This window comes from Sorex araneus, chromosome 1 (genome assembly GCF_027595985.1).
Source record: "Sorex araneus isolate mSorAra2 chromosome 1, mSorAra2.pri, whole genome shotgun sequence".
Classification (NCBI taxonomy): Eukaryota; Metazoa; Chordata; class Mammalia; order Eulipotyphla; family Soricidae; genus Sorex; species Sorex araneus.
The window spans coordinates 280,617,119-280,634,828 of NC_073302.1; the positions used below are offsets into that span (position 1 = coordinate 280,617,119).

The 17,710-nt window shown below is 36.0% G+C and overlaps 1 long non-coding RNA gene across 1 annotated transcript in view; it reads right to left on the reverse strand.

Annotated features, from left to right (window-relative positions):
- The window catches only part of LOC129400044 (uncharacterized), a 30,578-nt gene that overhangs the window by 1,462 nt on the left and 11,406 nt on the right, over positions 1 to 17,710 (reverse strand). Inside the window, exon 4 of the long non-coding RNA XR_008627388.1 lies at positions 3,136 to 3,252. This is a non-coding gene — a long non-coding RNA (uncharacterized LOC129400044). The remainder of the gene's footprint in view (positions 1 to 3,135; positions 3,253 to 17,710) is intronic.

Sequence of the window (17,710 nt, forward strand, 5' to 3'; positions counted from 1 at the left end):
TTAAAATTTTGCTCTTACAATGTTAGTAATTATTAGTAGAGAATTTGAGAGAGTTCTTGAAAAGACAAAGAATTTATTTCCTGTTTCTAGTCTGCATCAATTTTTTTCCCCTTTTTTTGCGGTGGTGGGAGAGGGGGTTAGTTTGGGGCACAGGCAGCAGGCTCAGGGATTACTCCTGGAGAAGCTCTAGGGCTGGGATTGAGCCCAGGTCTGGCTGTGTAAGACAAGCATCCTACTTGCTGTCAGCTTCGTATTTCTATTTCTCATGTTTTTGTTAATGGTTTGTATGAAAAATAAATGATGATATTCACATACATAAATTATGAATCTATAGCAGTTACAGTTTTCCACATATTTCTCTGAACGCCTGAAAATAACACTTTTGCCTTAGAGGACAGAACGTCACATATATCAAACAGGCTTTAGGGACCTTTCCGAAGAGATTTTTTTCAGGTGAATTCAGCTGTAGCTCCAAGGTGTTTATGGCTGCTTGTTTGGCCCCATCTATAGTTCTCAATTGGGTTTCCCTATCTAGAAAGTCATGTTTGTAAACTCTCTGACGACGTATGAAATGAGCGCTATTGAAATATTTCCATTTATTACTCCTTGATTTCTCTGTTTTAATTAGCGGTAGCACAGTGGATAAGCCTTGCACGTGGCTCATCCAGGAGGCTCATTCTTCTGCCCCTCTAGGAGAGCCTGGCAAGCTATCGAGAGTATCTCGCCCACAGGGCAGAGCCTGGCAAGCTACCCGTGGTGTATTTGATATGCCAAAAAACAAACAAGTCTCACAATTGAGTCGTTACTGTTGCCCACTTGAGCACATAAATGAACAATGGGATGACAGTGCTACAACAGAGCTAATCATCAAGGAATGGTTTCTCTTTAGTTAATATTCCTTTATTTGTTATAATCATATTTAACAACTATGCATTAGTTAATTATATTCTACATTAAATATTCTCTGTTGAAATTATTCCATTTTAATTTCTTGGCTTATATCTCTTAATTTTCTTCTAAATTGCATATTTGATAGCTTCACTGTATCACTGTCATCACTGTCGTCCCGTTGTTTGATGATTTACTGGAGCAGGCACCAGTAACGTCTCTATTCCTCCCAGGCCTGAGAGTTTTAGCAGCCTCTCCTTTCTCATCTTTCCCAACGATTGGAGGTTCTTTTAGGGCCAGGGGAATGAGACCTATCTTTACTGTTTTTGGAACACATCACAGGAAGCTTGCCAGGCTCTGCCTGTGTAGGCAGGAAACTCTTGGTAGTTTGCCGGGCTCTCTGAGAGGTGTGTGTATATATATATATATATATATATATATATATATATATATATATATATAACATGTATATATGTGTGTGTATACATACACAGATATATATGCATATATATCTGTGTATATATATATATTGCTCTCTAAGATTTATTGTACTATCTGAACTCCATTAAATATGGTGTGGTAATTATGGAAAATAGGTAGGAAGTGTCTTATAATGTGTCACGCAGCCTCTGGTTTGGAAAGCAGCCTGGAGTGTGGCTGGGGTTGGGTAGTGGAGGTTGGGTGGCAGGGATGGGTCCCTTGGGTCAATGAGTCTTCTCACCCTCCCCTCTCTGTGGCGCCCTGAGTGAAAAGCAGCCTGGCAGTGGTCTGGTGGCATGGCTATGGGGCCTCATTTTATACCCCCGTCTGGGAAAAGCGGCACTGAGATCGGGAGGGTGGCCCAATGAGGAGATTATCTGGTGCTGGCAGGGTGTGGCAGGATGTAGTTTATGGGTGTGATCCCTGGGTCACCAGAGATTGGGGGATAGCAGGCAAAGGATCTCTGCTTCCGGGTCCCATTGAGTCCAGAGTCCAAGGTCACAAAGTTCAGCATTATCTGGGTTCCATGGGACTTCATTCATGCGTGAATTGGTAGCATTGCTAACATACAATAGCTATTTTTAAACTAATCTATTCCATGAAAAGAAATTATATATAATAAATAAAATCATTCGTTAATATTTTTCTCTTTCTGTTATTTACCTGATGCAATGCTATCATTCCTTATCACCTATAAAACCTTGAAAATCGAATAAGGAGAAAAGTACGGGTTAAATTACTTTGTTAATTTCTAAACTCAAATACGAGTTCTATCTTCAAGATTATGTGTAGTCTACCATCCTATTTTTAAACTTTAAGCCATTCACTCCTCAATTTCTTGCCTCCTTCATCTTAAATACACAGGTTAAGCTTACATTACATCTACTTTTAAATTTAGCCATTTTTTATTAACCTTTGACAAATGTAATTAGTTTCAGTAAAACATGTTTTTATCACAAAGAGGATTTTGCACTGTAAAAGGGTATTTTATCAACACTAGTCTTTTAACTTTAAGCACAAGCTGTTTTCACTGGATTCTTGGAAGCTATTTAATAAAGCAAGAGTCTATCAAGTTAAGTGATTATATTGGATGCTAATTTGAAAAATTAGAGGTTAACTTTGATACTTTTAAGTACAGAAATCAATCCGTCCTTTGAAACTTTGATGGTGGATTATTTAATAAATATTTATGATAATAGGTTAGGATAATCTACCAAGGCTCAATATCACACAACAATAAAGAGATGTTCCACAACAATTTCCAGATTGGTTGGCGCTGGTACACTTTGATAGGATATATTTTTACAAATCTTTGTTCTTCAATATGGCCCAAAATAATTTGCAATGACTATCACTACTATTACATCTTCATGCAAAATACATAACAAAGTCAGATTCCTATATATTGGGTTCAGGTCAAGCATCACAAGTGTCACTGTCACTGTCATCCCATTGCTCATCGATTTGTTCGAGCGGGCACCAGTAACAACTCTCATCGAGAAAATTATTGTTACTGTTTTTTGCATATCCAATACACACGGGTAGCTTGCCAGGCTCTGCCGTGCGGGCTTGATACTCTCGGTAGCTTGCTGGGTTCTCTGAGAGGGGCGGAGAAATCAAACTCAGGTCGGCCGCGTGAAAGGCGAACGCCCAACCACTGTGCTATTATTTAATGAAAATAAACTGTTTTGATCATTTTAAAAGCAAATAAATGGCTATTTTTACTTATTTTATTTTATTTTATTTTTTTTGGTTTTTGGACCATACCTGGTTGCTCCCGACGGGGTTCCAGGGAATGACCCGGTGTGTTTCATCCATTTTAAAGCTTATATTGCAATGTTTCTATGGTCTTGTTTATCTCAATTTACCAGCATAATCATTTTTCTGAAAGCAAGAAAGAAATGCATGTATCCATTCTGCATAGCTGATTGCCCAGCTGAAATTAGAAGGCAGTTCTTAAAAAACTTAAGGGATAATGTGAAAGAGCTAGTTATAATTTCTTTAAGATACAAATAAGAATATTTAGTCACAGTTGAACTATACCTTTGGGTCACATTTATGTCTTAAAACTGCTTATGTTCATGTTTATAATCTTTTCACTATACATCTTTTATCGAGTATATAAGGAGAGTATATAAACAGTTCAAATACTGTCATTGATTTCATAATCACATTTTGTATAATGTGAAGTAACAGGCAATTTGAATGAAATAGTTGGAATTTGTAATTATGCTCTTAATTATTTTATAATTGGATGCTTTACATTTATTTTTACTTCTAAACCAAAATTTGGGTGAGAATTGGGATAAAGTTTATTGTAGTTTAAATGTTTACAAGATAAAAATTTTCTTAAACTATTGTTAAACTATTAGGGATTTAAAAGTCTAGTACAAAATAATTTTGCAGTGAATTTACTTAAATATGTTTGCATAAAATAACACAATTTGGTAAACATCAAACTTACCAGAGCTCTAGTTTAATATGTTTATATTAAAACTATTAATTTTCCCAAGAATAAGGTTTGTAATAAGGCAGGAAAAGTTGAGACAGCTTTAAACTTAATAAAGTTCTAGTGACATCATCAAGTTTAAACACATTTAAGTACTTCAAAATCCAAGTGATTTTGTTAAATGCTTGCACTCAATTCAGAAGCTTCCCCCACCACCATGAAGTCGTATCTTCTGTATTAGTTCAGTTAGCTATGCCAAAAAGGAGTATAAAAAATGAAAAGGGCCATGCCTTAATCAGTATGCTGAGGTATGCAACAATAAAATAATCTCAAAGAGGTAATTTACATGCATTATATTACATTGCTATATTTTATTCCTCTACTTTGTGTTTGTAAAATAAGCCATCAATTGAACCATATATTTAAACAAATATAAAATTTATTTAAAACATATAATAAATTGCATAACAAGAAAGGATTTCAATATAACAAAACCTACCTCTAGAGTGTTATTGAATTCTAGACAACATTTGAAATTATAAACATATATATTCACACATGTATATGAAATATGTTCATGAGTATATCCATTTGATTTTCATTAATTTAATTAGTTATAAAACTTATCTTTTTATTTTAATTTAAAATAAAAACTTGGAATTATTAGTTTGGACTATGTAATTATAAATTATGATTTGCTTATGATAAATAAATTTACCTCTAAAATACTCCCCTTATATCTAATGCCATTGTTCAAAATATAATTGACTCCATTTTGCCAATTTACCTACTTTTTTCTCCTTTGACACTCTTCACTAACAGCATCCATGTTTTATAAAGTTCTGCAAATACTGAATTTGTGAATTCATCTGTTCCTAGATGTCTCTACATGCACGGCTCACTAAAACACTGTTCATGAAAGCTTTGTCCACCAATACATGAACCTGATTTTATGTGCTTTGGAGACCTATATGCAGAACTGGAGACATCATGTTAAGTAAAGTGATTACACTGGGGAAGGATAAGAACAACAATCTGTCTGTGGTATATAGTATAGCATGTCAAGGGAATGGTTGATGTTAAAGAACAGTAAACAACTGGCTCCATATTACAGAAATGAGAATATAAATGTGTGTACACATTTACATATGTATATACACACATAATGGCCTATACAAGAAATTCATAATGACCCACCATGGAATACATATAATGTAATTATTCAGTACAACTTCATTAAAAATTCCTACAAAATGCGTGGATATGTGTTGCTCAAAATGGTCTTTTCAATCAATAAGTATTCAATTTTCTTCTTATATAGATCGTTGACACAAATGGTTGAGTAGACGGTGTCAATTCACTGTCTAGTCTCATATTTTCTTTTAGATATTTGAAAAAGACAATTTAGAAGTAAGTTATAAGAAAACAAACAGCTCAAAAACAGTGGAATAATAATGTCTTGGAATTAAAGTACTATCAGAGACAGGTTTGCGACTTTAAAGTGTCTTGCCCTTTCTCACGTGTTTTTCTTATACCATGTGGAATGTAAAGAAGATCTAAATGTGAAATTATATTGTGTAGTCAGATAGGCAGAAGGAGAGAACAGACCAATTCTCAGAGGAGTCAGTATTGGTTGTAAAGCAGTCATTATCTGATTCCCTTCTTCTTTGCAGTTTGTGATTGGTGTGTTCACAGAAGGTTTTTTTCTGGTGCCACATACAGAGAACTCTAATTAAGAGAGTTATCTCCATTTGTGCAGACTTGAGGGGGGGCACTTCAATCAAGTAGAACCTGTTGAAGTGTGAATGGGTAAAGCAGAGTGTCATCAGGAGAGGTAGGTTAATTGTCAACCAAGAGGCATCACAAACAGTTGTCCCCAGCAAAATGTCCCCAAGCCACTTCGGAAACTTAAAGCAGAAATAAGCTTTCACTGACACCAGTTCTGGATGTGTTTCTCAGGATCTGACGGACTTAACTGAGCTTTCAGACACTGAAATTTCAGTTCAAATGTTAATTTATTATCAAGTGACTAGAAACTCTACTCAGTGTCTGATTAATAGGTTGATTCTATTGAATAGATTTGGAGAAGGTATAGACGCACTGTCAAAATTTGCTTGATAGTGGTAAAATTTCAAGATGGGGAAATGTTTTAGTAAAAATGGTTTGGCATGAGCTATTTAATTTGTCTCCCGAGAATGAGTTTACGTGTCTTAAACTGTAGAGTTTATCCATCTCCTCATTGTATTCATTGCTCAACACTGGCATTCAATTTTTCCCTCTGATTTCCCTTTCTATTTTCGTTTGGCTTTTATTACTAAGTAGTCTTTCCAACACATTTCATACAGATATTTTGTTGGTGCTATTTAAATCTAATGCTTTCCCAAGAACTTAGAGACACATTGAGATCCTATAAAAACAAATTAGACAAATTTGACAAGCGAAAATTATCAGCAATTTGAAGTTAAGCCAAAAGCTTATGTATCAATGTGTATTAAGTTCTATGAGAAATTCATCTGTAGTTTTGATATTGTGGTAGTAGCAATTGCTTCAAAACTCACTGAAAATTATGGTAATACTGCCTATTAGAGATTCTGATTATTAAGTTTTATTTTTTTACTTTCATTTTAATAAGTTTAAGTTCAAAATCAGGTACCTATTACATTGCCAGTGCCTTGTGCTAGTTTTTAAAAATTTACTATTCATATAAATATATATCATCTCACATATGTGTTTATATATGTATAAACCTGTAAGTACAGAAATATAGATGTAGAGGTATGATTCATCAAGTAAAAGGTAACATCATATAAGTTTTGAAAAAGAAATATCTTTGAACTTAACTACTTATCTTGTTTCCTCCATTTCCTCCCCCTTTATTCCCTTGCTATTTCCAATTCTAAAAACCTCCGTTCAAATTCCTTTTTTCACTTTTATTTTACAGAATTTAACATTATTTGTGTATAAATCCAGTGATGTTTTATTTATAGTTATAAGTAAATTCCCAAATTCAAATGTGCTCTAAATGCTAGCAATGAGAAAGCAGGAAATGACAGTAGTTTACTCAGGTGAACTGAAGAATCTTTCATAAGTTTTTATGTTATGACTTCAAGAGTCATGATCTAATAAATGATTAGTAGGTTCCAAAATGGATACAGGGGGAAAAATGCTCTAAGACTTTTAGAAAATGTTTTAATTCAGTAACAATTTCATTTATCATTACACATTTGACAGACATCTTCATTATAATCTGGCACGTCAAGCAGCCTCCCTAGAGGAAGAAAACACATTTGGGGTTTTTTTGAGCACCGACGCTGGAATACGATCGTTGTGTTGAAAGTTTGATGTGAAATTAAAACAACTCTCAGAACATTTAGAGATAAAATTATGCACACAATTTCCCCCCCAAAAAATTATTGATAAAAAGCGTTTTAGAAACATGAACTTTGGACTTGTTTTCAAATGCAAACTATGTAAATTTGATTCCCATATCAGTATATTTTTTAATTTTGCTTGTGTGCCACACCCAGTGCTACTCAGGACTTACTCTGGCTCTATGTTCCAGGGTCACCCGTGGCAGTGCTCTGGAACATATGCAGTGCTTGGAATCACCCAGTTGTGTTGAGTGCATGCTCAGTGCCCGACCTGCTGTCCTTTTGCTTCAGCTGAATACATTAATATCATAATTATAAAAATATGAGCTAGAGAAATAGTACAGTACTGAAAACACTTTTCTTGCACAGTGCCAAGCTGGATTTGATCTTGCTATACCTCATTGTCCCCCAAGCCCACCAGGAGTTGTCCCTAAGCACAGAATCAAGAGTATGTCCTGAGCACTGCCAGTGCGGTCCACTAGCCAATCAATTAATCAATTAATAAAGATAAAACCTCTCAGAATGTTCCAAAATTTGATAAGCATGTGAATATAGTACCTATCTACTTACTGCCACAAAGAAAATATTGTATATTTAATAGATTATTCTCCTTTTCCATTTCTTCATGCAAGTAAGTCTCCCATGTTTGACCATTATACTGGCTTGGTTTGTAGAGCGACCCTCCTCAGAGATCACACTCTTCTCTCTAAACTTTGAAATAGGTAACATTTCACTTACCTTATCTAGAGGTGTTTCTTTATCAGGACTAACCACAAAGGCTGTGTAACATAACCTGAAATCTGCTGTAGCAAAATGAATTAAGACTTGAGCATGTCATATTGATCTAGGCTAAGCACCTAATCATTAGTACTAATAAGACTTGGAAACATAATTAAGAATGCATATTGATCCTTAGAAAACAATTATGAAAGAGAAAAAAGGAAAAAGAACTGTTGTCAATACAGAGCACAAAACATCAGCAGTACAGGCAGATGTGAAATCGCCCTTGCAACAACCAGACAAGCTTCATGTATTGAATCTATTTTTAGGGGAAATTTTCTGTTAGCAATGTCATCTAGGCCAAAATCTTTTATGATATTTTCTATAGTGGGAAATAGCCCCGATATTATAGTAATAGAACTACAAACGTAGTTCTAATATTGATTTGGATTATCAAAGTTAAACCAAAATGATTATTGACCATAAAAGCATTTTCAAAGTATATGTCAGGGTGGAATTTATGGGAATAAATCATTTGAACGCTCCAGTAAATACTGAATCTTATTTTATCAGTGGAGAAGTTGGTATACAAAGCCTAAGATCATATGAAGGTTATACAATTTTTATGCATATCTATTTTGAGTCCAATGTCCTCATTAAATTTTCTTGAGTTTTTATTCAAAACAGAGAACATTTATAGTAGAAGCCATAGAAAAAACAAAACTCATTATACCCGTTTCAGCTACTCTGGAGACAGAAAACTAAGAAATATTTGCAAAATGTATCCTTTGTAAACAAAAAACTGCCAATGAATCTTCTTTTTTAGAAATTTTTTTTATTGATTTACTGTGATAGACCCTTGCAAAGCAGTTCATGAATGGATTTCAGTTATACAGTGTTCCAACACCCATCTCTCTACCAGGGTACATTTACCAGCACCAGTGTCCCCAGGTTCCTCCTATCACCCACAACTCCCACCTCCTTTCTGCCTAAGAGAGGTGCTTCTCCCTCCCCCCTCTCTCCTTTCTATTTACTGTTGAAATATATGTATGTATAAACATACTGTTTATTAAGTGAAAAAAACTTTTTTCTCTTAACATTTCTAGTGTTTTCTCTAATAGTCATGGAAGAACTGAGACTTATTAAAGTATTATACATACAATAAACTATCTAGCTTAGCTAAAAAGAGAGTACAGGTGTAAGGTATTTACCTTTAATGTGATCAAATCCAGTTGAACCCCAGGATCGGCTATGGTTCCCCCAAGTACCAGCAGAAGCGCTGCCTGAACAGGGAATCAGGACTAAGTTGTGAGCAATGCTGGGTATAGCAAAAAAAAGTAAAGAAAAGTGAAGAAAGGAGAGTGGAGGGGAGAGGAAGGAAGAGAGGGGAGGGGAAGGGAAGGGGAGAGGAGGAGAAAGAAAGGGAGAGGAGAGGATAGGAATGGAAGAGAACAGGAAAGGAAAGGAGAGGAGGGGAAAGGAAGGGATGTGGAGGAGAGGGGAGCAGAGGCAAGGGAAGGGAAATGGAAAGGAAGGGGAGGTAAAGGGAAAGGACAGGGAAGGGAAGAAGGAGGAAGGGAAGAGAGAGAGAGGAAAGAAGGGGAAGAGGTGGGAAGGGAAGGGAAGGGAAGGGAAGGGAAGGGAAGGGAAGGGAAGGGAAGGGAATGGAAGGGAAGGGAAGGGAAGGGAAGGGAAGGGAAGGGAAGGGAAGGGAAGGGAAGGGAAGGCTAGTTTTTTTCTCAGACATCATGTCTAGTCCCCTGATCACCACCAGCAGTGTTCCCTGAGCATATTGGATATGACCCACCTCCTTCCTTACCATCTTAAATCATCTGCTTATCTAAAATGAATCAATGAGACATAATGAAACACACAAAATGAATTTTAGAAGAATTGTCTTTCAAAGTTTCATTTTAACTTATCTGCAACATTTACCATAAATGTGATGTTGTAAGAATTAAAGTAAGTTGTCAAGATCTCAGCTTTCTCATTTATGAATTGAAGATAAATTTAAATAATCTATTTTTTAACTTATTTAAAACTTTTTGTTCTTAAACTTCCTTATGATACCTTAAATCATGTAGTCTTTATCCATCCCCTGTATAATAGAGAAAATTACTATTATTTTTGTTCACAAATGATAAAACATAATATATATATAAATATATATGCTCACACAATAATAAAACTTCCTAGCTCAATAGTATAATTTATATTTGGCCATCTTGGCATTTAGAATATAAAATATACCTCAAATAAAATACTCCCTTGAGCTATTTTCCATACTATTATTTATAAAAATGAAAAGGTTTATAAAATTATGGCTATTCCTTAAATTGTTCGACAGTGTTTAGTCAGTGGCTTTAAAACAAAACTTTTAGACATTTACAACTTATTTACTTCTCCTTATTTACTTTTGTATGCATGACAATGTCTGGATAGAGGCATTGCATTATAAATTATTCATTGGATATCACACTCAAAATGTGTGGCTTAGGTCAAATTCCAAGATGTTCATGCTTAAAATTCAGACACTGTCAGTGCTAAAGGGGATTGTAAAGGAGGAGTTAACATTTAGATTATAAGCGCATAGAAAGCTCTTTTTTTGTCATTGCCTTCTTGGTAAACTTCAATCAAATTATTATATTTGTCAAATCGAAGGGGATATTTTGCTCCCTAAAAGTTTATATAACTGATGTATCTCCTCAACATATTTTAATTTTTAAATTAAATGTTAAACCAACAAACATTTTAAATATTTTGATAGGCAGGACTTTGGGATTTGATTCATTCTTCGTGACCTAGTAAGGCAGATGTTAGGCAGAACTGTTTTGAAAAGGGAAGGAAATATAATGTGCTCATACTAACATTCAGAATCTTAAATTTTTATATTCCTAACGTTTACTTTAGATACTATGAGAAATTACTTTTTTTTCAATGTCTTTTAGGTCTTCTTTGGAGATAAGTATATTCAGATTATCTTCTGATATAAGTTCTTCATAAAAATTCAGGCTATATATAAATTTTTTGTCAATGTGGCCATATTGTTAGAGTTAAATTTCTTGTTTAACATTTATGGGAGACAAATGATTGCTCTTTGCAACTAACCCGTTGGGAAAGTATGTCGATTACATTTCATCGACAGAGGAAAATTTAGGAACTTGCACAATTTTTCTTCATCACTATTCCATTCTTACCCCTGAGGAGGAGATTTGGGTTGGAGGGATACCCGGGGTGCCCTGAAGACCTTAACAGGAGTAAAATGATCTTCAATGCTTTCCAAGGGAAAACTATTTAAAGCTTCATTGAAAAATGTTGGCTTCTGCTCAGCCTTAGAGGTTGCATGGTTGAAAGGGGGGGAAAATGTATAGAAGAGAAGCCTTGAGGACAATGTAGTGTCAGCAGAGTGTTTTCCTACCATCTGGGAAATGCACCAGCTGCCAATGGCTTGGGCTTCTGAAGCTCTATGTCATCAAAACTCTGGGGACTATTAGGAAAACCATAATATTTTAGGCTACTTCGGTTGCTGAAACCACTCATATATTGCTGGGAGTCTAAAATATAGCGAATGAATACAAAAATTTGACATCAGAGATAATTTGACATCACTATTGAGGAAGGCTAGCTCTTCGAGCGATACACAGCGGGTTTGGCATTTGCCTTGCATGCAGACAACCCAGGTTCGATTTCTCCATCCCACTCGGAGAGCCCAACAAGCTACTGAGAGTATCTCACCCGCACACAGCATAGCCTGGCAAGCTACCAGTGGCATATTCGATATGCCAAAAACAGTACAAGTCTCACAATGGAGACATTACTGGTGCCTGTTTGAGCAAATTGATGACAATGGGAAGACAGTGCCATGGTGCTATTGAGGAAGGCAATTCTTAGATCTTTACTGAGAAGCATGGGCAATCCTTATCCTTTGTTTAAAGTAAACATGCAGTGAATATACAGAGATGATTTTTAAGTCCTTGAATAAGGACCTGAAATTGTTTCATGAGTTGGGAAGTAATTTTGCAAAGTAAATTAACCTAATTATCTAAGCATTTACAACAAAACTATTATAGCCTAGAAGATTTTTTTTAATGAATGAAGTAAAAAATACATTGTTCTGCAGCTGGTAAGTCCAAGATCAGGTTGATGCAAAGTCACATCTAGTGAGAAGACACTTCCTAGCTTACAGATATCTTCTTGCATGGATCCCATCTGTGCGGCCATACTCTTTGTCACCATATCAACAATCAGAGACCCCTATCTCCAAATACAATGCATTGGGAATTCATTTTATTAAATGTATTTGGGGGCAATGTTTCTCTTAGTCAATAATGGCCTAAAGGATAACTTTGAGTCACATATTTTAGAAACTGCTTGCAAATATTAACTTTGAGTCACAAATTCTAGAAACTGCTTGCAACTATTAGTTTTAAGTCACACATTTTAGAAACTGTTTGGAGTCAGTCTTCATTTCTTGAGATTAAGACTTGGTGACTAAGATCAGAATTATTTGTACTGTCTTATCAAGAAAATAGTTCTTACACAACATTTATCATTTCATGAATACACAGAATAATGATTAAGATGTATTTATTGTGTATGACTGTGTTTGTGCGTGTGTCATGTTATAAACATTTCCCTTAAGTAAGTTCATTTTAAAAAATGTAGCATAGACACCATGATTCATAACATTAGTGGTAGAATTTCAAGTATAAGATGTCCCAACACCAGAAGCTGCATCAGAACATTTGCTTTCCTCCACCGTTAGTCCAGTTCCCACCAATCTTATGCGCTCTTCCATCTCCTACCATAACAAGCTAATTGAGTTCATTACATTCTGACAGCAGTATGTAGTAGGTGTATTATTTACTATTATCTTCAAGTTATAGATGAGTGAAAACCACCAAGAAATTAAGTAACTTGAATTTTTATATAATTCTCAATTAGCAAAATGCTTTTCTCTAAACTCTTCTATGGTAAATAACTGAATTTTATTCAACTTTTTACTACTAACACGATTTTGTATTGACGTTGTATGCCGTCTTTAATATATGAAAAAACTATTAGCCATGCTAAACTAGTAGGTATTTATAACCAAAATAATGATTAGATTGCTATCTAATAGAAATTAATTTAGTTAGCTATCTTTTAAGAATCAAATACAAATTTTATTTTGTATTTAGAGATTTTTTATGAGGGTCTGTCATGCAAAATGATTATAATCAAACAATGAAATGAAAATTTACATTTTATGATACAAGACAAGTACTTCATATTTGTATGATTTGAGTTTTCATTTGAATAATTAATTTTATATAAAAATTATCACATTACTTAATTGTTATTAAGTGAAAACACTGAGGTAGAACAGGTCTATTTGACTTGCAGAGTCAACTAAGGCTTTTGGGAGAAGTCTGGTGAGTGTTTTCAATCTGTATTTCATTGGCACATGGGTATGTGAGCCCTTCTTAGTCCTTGTGAAACTGAATATATAAAGATTACTGTTTACAGACAAATAATTATATCTCAGTGAGGAAAGTTTTGCACACTATTTTCCTAGTACTAGTTTTACGAATGTAGAAATACATGTTATTATACAAGATTTTGTTTAAGTCTTGATTTAGTACAACTATTAGTTTAGATTGACAATGTATAGGTTTCCCACTGTGTCAAGAATCTACAACATAATTGCTGCCTGTCCCAGCTCAGCAGCTAAAGCACCTGCCTGCAAGCAGGACATGCTCCCTAGAGCTGCAGCATGTCCCAAGTCTAACCCTGGCATCTTGACGTGTTCTTTCTGGTAGCTCCTGCTGTCTGGTGTCTATGACAGTGCAAATGAGCTCTGACTTCACCACCTCCAAGTGTGTGGGAGCATCATGACCCAAAGGTATGCCTGGTGAGTTTTACAGCTAAAAGTCTGGGGGACCATATGGCCCTATGGTGACTCCCGTGGTGAATGCTTGTATTAGGAGGACAGTGACCACAGTCAACCTTGAGCACTACAGCCAGATGTCTGCGAAAAGCAAAGATAAAAGAGGATGACTCCTCACAAGCATGTCTGAACACTGACCTAATGAAGGCTGACCCAAGTGAGGCTCACAGTGGAGAGTGAGAGCACCAAAAAAACAGACGTGCTCCCCCCACTGGGCATCTTTGCAATAGCAGAATGGAAAAGAGAAAGGGACTTGGTGGGAGAAGGGAAATAGGGAGAATTCTTGTATTTTGCCATTTGATAAGAAATGTTCACTTAAAGTGTATTTATAAGGACGCAACAGTTTAGGTCAGATTTTTTTTGTTTTAGATGTGTCATTTTTATATCTCTGTGCACATGTGTACTTGCACTTGTGCCTTTCTGCATATATGTTCCCTCTGCTCATACATTCATATCATTGTTCCATTGGATATAATTTTTGTACCACTTGTATCACTTTTCATCCCTTTGCTCATTTATTTACTTGAACAGGTGCCAGTAATGACTCCATTCATCCCTGTCACGTGCTAGGGTAGCCCAATGGCATCTGCTCACTCCAGGAACATGAAGAACCTCAAACCGTTGTTTCAGTGTCTTGACAAAAACTCTGACCATCTCGTAGGTAGGCGGCCAGACACTCTTTTTACATCTGTGGATTCCACTTGGTAACAGCTCTAGTCCAGCAGTCATCTGCAAATCTCATTATGTGCTGGGCTCAACTGATTTTCGATGCCTTGGCAAACAAGGCAGTGTCCCTGATCTTCAATCATCAATGAAGATCAGAACTCCGGATTCCTTCTCTCACTTGAATGAAACATAATACTCCAAGCATAGCTCTTTCGATTCCTCTTTGGGAGACCCGAATAACATTCTTGTCCTGTTTTTTGTAGGGCCCAGGTCTCTGAGGCATATGCTAGTGCAGGAAGAATGGTGGAGTCGAGAATATTTGCCTGGAGCTGGAGGTTCTTCGTCCTCTTAACCACTTCTTTGACACTCTTGAGGGCGTTCCACACCACTCTCTTTCCCCTGCAGAGGTCAGGTGCCAGGTGTTCCTTATGCTGAGTTCTCAACCTAGGTACACATAACTGCTGCATTCAAAGATGTTCGTTTTACTGAGAGCAAATGGAATGTCATGAACATTGTCTTTGTGAGAATCAGCTGTAGTCCGACTTTTCCAAACTCATGGTCAAATTTGGCTAACATTCGTACCACTTGGCTAATGTTTGATGTTATTAGAACGATGTCATCAGTGAAGCAGAGGTGGTGTAGTTGGTGATCATCTATCTTCACTCCCATTCCTTCCCATTCTAGTCATCGCATAAAGTTCTCGAGAGTGGCACTGAAGAGTTTTGGTGAAATGTTATGACCCTGCCGAACCCCTTTCTTTAGGTTGATGATCACTTCCTTGTAGAATGGTGAGATCCTGGTGGTGAATCCGTAATACAGCTCATGGAGGATCTTGATGTACTGAGTTTGAATGCCCTCTTTGGCTAGGGCTTCAATGACTGCTTCAGTCTCAACAGAATCAAAGGCCTTCTTTAAATCGATGAACAAATGACAGGGCAACATCTTGAACTCTCCCAAAACCTCAATAAACTTGGTCACCGTGTGGATATGGTCAATTGTGCTGAATCCTTTTTGGAACATGGCTTGCTTGTATGGTTGTCCTTTATCTAGTGTTTTGCCAATTCTATTCAGAATTTCTCATGTGAATAACATTTAGATGATGGAGAACAGACGGATCTGGCGATAGTTGCTGATGTCATGGATATCCCTCTTCTTGTACAACAGGACAGTCCTGCTGGTTTTCCACTGGGGACAGAACCTTGCATTCAGACAATTAGCTTGTGAAGAGCCGAACCAGTGTATTGATGAGTACTGATGGCAGATTATTCAGGTGTTCCGGTCTGACCTTTTCTGGACCAGCTGTTGTATGCTTTACCAATGAAATAGTGTGTTGGATTTTGGAAGGGAGAATGTTGGGAAAGACATATACGTCCTGCGGAATTTGGTATGTGGGCAGGTGGATGTGGCTATCGAAGAGATCCAAGTAGAAGTTGGTGAAGGACAGATAGGCATTGTGAATACTTTTCCCAGCTTCTGCCTCATCAGGCTACACTGCTGCTCTTCTCTCTTTGAAGTCTTCCTTTATCACTGTTCTGCAGAGCTTCGTGAGGTTCATGTTAGATTGTGATTGCCAGAGGCTCATGCCAAACCACGTTGGTGAATGAGCTTGTGAAGTTTATGGTGAATGAGTTTATGAAGACAGGCGTCTTTCTGTGGCTTTCTTGTTCTTGACATTCTGTGCACAGTCATGGAAGTACTGATCCAGGCATCTTCCCATATTGCTGAAATAGTGCTAAAGAGTTCCCAGTTGGTGATTGTTCTGGGAGTTCTTTTCCTAAACTTTGCAGCCTTTTCTCCCCGCTCCATGAAGTAGAATTTTGCATGAAGGTGATGGTGGTCTGATCCCATTTGGAATTTGGGGACAAGAGCCACATAGGTTAGGCAAAACTGTCAATTGTATATAATGTGGTCAATTTCATCCTGAATCTGTCCACTGGGAGACTCCCATGTCCAACCTTTCTACTTTTATTGATATATGTTTTATTTAGTCTAGCCCACTGATGTTCCTAAAGCAGCACACATGTGTTTTTTTTTTAACATGCTTGCTTGTATTCTCTGACATACATTCTCTGTCCCTCTCAGAGAGCCTGCCAAGCTACCAAGATTATTCTGTCCACACGGCAGAGCCTGGAAAGCTCTCCATAGCATGTTCGATATGCCAAATACAGTAACAATAACAGATCTCATTCCCATGACCCTGAAAGAGCCTCCAATCATTGGGAAAGATGAGTAAGGAGAGGCTGCTAAAACCTCAGTGCTGGGATCAATGGAGACATTACTGGTACCCACTCCAGAAAAACAATGAACAACAAGATGACAGTGACAGTGATAGAAATTTTTATTCATTAAAATTTTATAAGTAATTTATATTTTTAGAGTCTGTAGTATTTACATGGATTGTCTCACTTTTTGATTACTGTGTTCTAATGTTCATTAAGGTTTTAGTTATAAGACAATATTGACTCACAAAATCGCTTCCAAAGCTTATTAAAAAGTAAAGATTTTCTCAGATTGTTTACTGGCCCATATATGTAACTTCTTTATATTCGAAGGTATATTTTTATTCAATTCTAAATATATTTAAAGAATATTCAAATGTCTGATAGTTTCTATATGCTGGTAAATCACAGAGGTGCAACATAATATACATGCATGTAATTCATTAAATTATTAAAATATATAGTTTTACATGTACAAATATATTTAATAAAAAAGCACTTTTCATCTGCTTACTAATTTAATGGTATCAGACTCTGTGAGTTATAATAAAGAGTTGTGCATGAAATGAAGGTAGTCTGATTGCTAAACCAGCACAGTTTTATTCTTCTGTCTGGATAGACTGTGATCATGCAACTTCAGGTTTTGAAAAGTTTGCTACTGAAAACAAATATGGCATATAACATTTTGAGCAAAATCTCCTTCTTATTTGATGGAGGTGGAAAGAACCATCTTTCCCTTCAACTGGGCATCATCATCTCACAGGAATAAAATTTATCACATATAAATGTTACAATATTATTTTATCATGTCACCATCCTACAAATTTTGTCATTTATGTAATACAAAATCTGCTAAGTGTTATCTGTAGGATGTTATTATAAGCAGCAATTAAAATAACAAATTTGTAAATGTTTGCTACTTGAGTAATTAATAAATTGTATTTGTAATAGTGAGAGACCATAGAGCATAGGGTTAAAAGATCTGTCT